This window comes from Limulus polyphemus, unplaced genomic scaffold, assembly GCF_000517525.1.
Source record: "Limulus polyphemus unplaced genomic scaffold, Limulus_polyphemus-2.1.2 Scaffold702, whole genome shotgun sequence".
NCBI classification, from domain to species: domain Eukaryota; kingdom Metazoa; phylum Arthropoda; class Merostomata; order Xiphosura; family Limulidae; genus Limulus; species Limulus polyphemus.
This window is the reverse complement of record NW_013666312.1, coordinates 340,144-343,768: the sequence shown is the minus strand read 5'-3', so window position 1 is coordinate 343,768 and position 3,625 is coordinate 340,144. Positions and strand designations below refer to the sequence as shown.

Genomic DNA, 3,625 nt, shown 5'->3' with positions numbered 1-3,625 from the left:
AACACAATGAATACGTAAGAAAAAATAGCGAAATGATGAAATGTTTTATTTATATGGTTTGTTTTTCAAGAAGGCGAGACCTGGCCTTTAGAAGACATGATGGAACAAGTGATTCAACAAACAGAGGAAATTATATTGAACATGTAAACCTTGTTATTCTGTGTGAATAAAAATTTAAGCATTACTTAAATCATGCATCCGTATTTCCTAGGTTATCCAATTGAATGCAAAATTATTTGGTAGTGTCCACATATTAGTTGCTGAAACCCTAAAAATAAATTTGTTAAACTAATCTCGTTTCCTTAATACTAGAAGAGGCAACTCATACGAGTAATTTTTCTCATGTGTCCTCTGTTTTTCGTTATACTACACTAGGTGGACTAGTGCAGGAAAAATGTTTGGATTAAACGAACATTTCCGAAGATCGATCGACAGAGCACTACAATACTGCGCTTAGTGAATTAGTGTGTGGAGGTGTGTATTGGTTGCTTAGAGTTATGGCTGGACAACTAAATCAAAGTAAAAGAAAAATCTCAAATGCAATTTTTATATACTGTATTACAAAGAGATTAAATTTAGTGTTCTATTAAGCAATGTCACTTATAAACGAATGTAGTTGTCTTTTTTTTTTTCTGGCTTTGAATGGTCTAACAGTTTTCTGTTTCAAGTTTGCAAGGAGAACACGATCTATAGACGAAGAAATTAATGTAGTACTGCCAAGGGTATTTATTACCCGCATAGTTGAATTACAGTTCCTTCTGAGTTGAAACAGTTTATGAACGTATGTATTAGATTGTGTAATTGTTTGAAAAAAATCACAAATCCAGAAAAAAAAAAGAGTATCAAGAATCCTACACCGCTTCCCATGAATTTGTAGTCTCGATGAAATATTTTAATTTCCTTTTAAATATATGGTATATATATTTTGGTATATTGTACTTGTACTGTTGTAGGCTAAAACTCTTGACACACTGGCTTTTGTAATACTAATAGTTAAGACTTAAAACATTAATATTGGAAAAACAAACGCGACTAATTTGAAAGGTATATGAGAGAAAACAAATCATTAAGCTAATGAGCGAGACAAAAGAAAAAGACAGTTTGATATTAATATGTCTTACAAACGTTCTTTTCGTGAGTTTTTTTAATATTTTTAAAACAACTAAGGGATAGATTCAAGAACTTGGATTCATTGTATTTTTTAGAATTTTTGCATTTAAAAAAATTATCTAAATACAAAACACGTTTTCCAGAAAATGCTTTCCAGTCTTTAAAGGAAAGCTATGACAATATTTTTGCGTTTTTATGTCAACTGAGAAAGAACTTCCGTCCATATTAAAGCTACAGTTAAACTCTTACAACTTAGTAATTGAAGATTTTACATAGAAGAAGAGAAGAATTGAGCTACATTATTAGTAGTAAGGTAATAAACAAATGCGCGTTTCGTTAACTTAGAATGTAGAGAGCCTCACAGCGGCATGTCTGCGGACTTACAACGCTAGAATCCGGGTTTCGATACACGTGGTGGGCAGAGCACAGATAGCCCGTTGTTTTGCTCTGTGCTTAATAACAAACAAACAAACTAGAATGTAGAGTTTTCGATGATTGCTTCCACTAAACAAATTATTACCCCAGCCTATTAATTCTGGTTAATGGGTGGGATTAATAACTAGGCTAATAACCATGTTTGTTTTTTGTTGTTTAAGTTGCTTTAGTCATCAGTTTGTTCTTGTACAATGTTTTATTCCCATTGATATTCAAGTAGTTATATATAAATATATATAAGTATTGTGCAGCATACCTAGTTACCGCTTCAAATATAAAAGATGCATTATTGTAAATTTTACTTTTAGTCTTACAGTAGAGTAAACAATTATTAGAAAAATAAAATTATTTTGTTATTTTATTTTGTATGTACATATATAAGTATTTGATTACATATGCTTTGATTTGCACATTTTCACATGTAAACTTGGACATAGTCTGGCATTTTACATTTGTTACATTTGCTTAATGCTAAATGTTTCTGTTGTTGTTTTATAATGTTCAAATGTACTAATTCAAGAATTCCAAAAAATTCAGATTTGCTCCTGTAGCCTGTTGCAAAGACTGTATTCATGGACAAAGATATTGTCTAAATTCTAAGCAAAAAATATGTGAGTGAGGATTTTATTTTGTTCCAAAATCTAAAGTTTATGTAAGTCTGTTTCTTGTTGTTATCATTTTGTTTCTTAATCCTAATTCCTGAAAAAGGTGGCCACAAGTTATTAAAAACTTTTCATGTACCGTAACTTAAGGACTTGCTTTGTCTTGTTTTTACTACACTCTTTTTCCTTAAACCCCCAAGTGGCACAGCAGTATGTTTGCAGACTTATACTCCTAGAAACCGTGTTTCGATACCTGTGGTGGGCAGAGCACAGGTAGCCCTTTGTGTAGCTTTTTGTTTAATAACAAACAACAACTTTTCCTGAAATACCCCTTTACTACACTAGTTTTCTGAAATTTCTAGCCCTACTTTTTCACAAGAGAGTGTTGGAAAAATTGTATTAATATAATGACTAATAATGTTTAAACAAATATTACACACACTCAGATAATTTTAATATTATCAAAATAAATTTATTAATTTACAAGTAATTATAAAATCATGCTAGGAAAGAAAAACATATGGACAAAAAAGGTCCATTTTGTCCTTCAGGGCTGTCCTTGTATGCCAACCCTTGATAAAAAGTAAAACTTTAAACCCTCCCTTTATAATTTGGGAAATTGTCAACTGATTCCCCACATAAGTGCCTGAAAAGTGCTGGTCTCTACTAGTTCAATGGCTACTCATTCTGTAAGTCAATTACCCTCTTAAAAAATAATTAACACTGCCCTAACTTGAGCCTTGTCTTTGTAGGCTGAGCTTGCTAAATTTTAAATTTGTATCCTCTCATCCTGCTATGTTCAGAATACAACACAAATAAATCATATGTCTTTGTCTTGTCAATCCGTGATGGTGATCTTGTAAACTTCAACAAGGTCATCTCATACTCTAGTTTATTCAGTAAAAAATAATTTAGATATTAATCTAATTCTATAAGATAACCCTTCCATCCCTGGAATCAGCCTAGTAGCTTTCTGAACCATTTCCAATAAGTCAGTATATTTCCTCAGATAGAGAAACCAAAGCTGTATTCAGTATTCTAAGTGAGGCTGAACTTGCAATTTGTATAATTATAGAGCTAATTACCTCTTTTGTTTTGTAATCAATATGTCTGTAACTATTCCCCAAGATTTTATTAGCTTTGCTACAAGCAACAGAACACCCATGCTTCAATGATGTGATTAACTTATCCACAATAAGGCCAAGATCTTTTATTCAACTGTGCTTTGAGTGGGTTCCTGTATGTATTAAACATATAATTCAAATTATGATAACCCAAATTCTTTATCTTGTACTTACTGTAGTTCGTTAAAAGTCATTTATCAGATATTTCTACAACATACTAAGAAAAGAAATGTTTTTTGTCTTTAAAAATTCAAAGCATTATTTACAGATTAGAAAAAACAAAAATGTATTTATAAAGCTACTAACATACTACATGGTGTACAACAGTTTTTATAAAAACATTCTAGAAGCAAA

General features: G+C 31.1%; 1 long non-coding RNA gene across 7 annotated transcripts in view; it reads left to right on the top strand.

The window, feature by feature from the left end:
* The first annotated feature begins 389 nt into the window (after window positions 1-389).
* The window catches only part of LOC106460076, a 13,089-nt gene continuing 9,853 nt past the window's right edge, over window positions 390-3,625 (top strand). For 2 of the 7 annotated variants that reach the window (XR_001290863.2, XR_002610669.1), the window contains exons 1-2: window positions 390-474; window positions 2,083-2,156. This is a non-coding gene — a long non-coding RNA (uncharacterized LOC106460076). The other 5 variants (XR_002610670.1, XR_002610672.1, XR_002610671.1 and 2 more) reach the window with 5 other exon arrangements.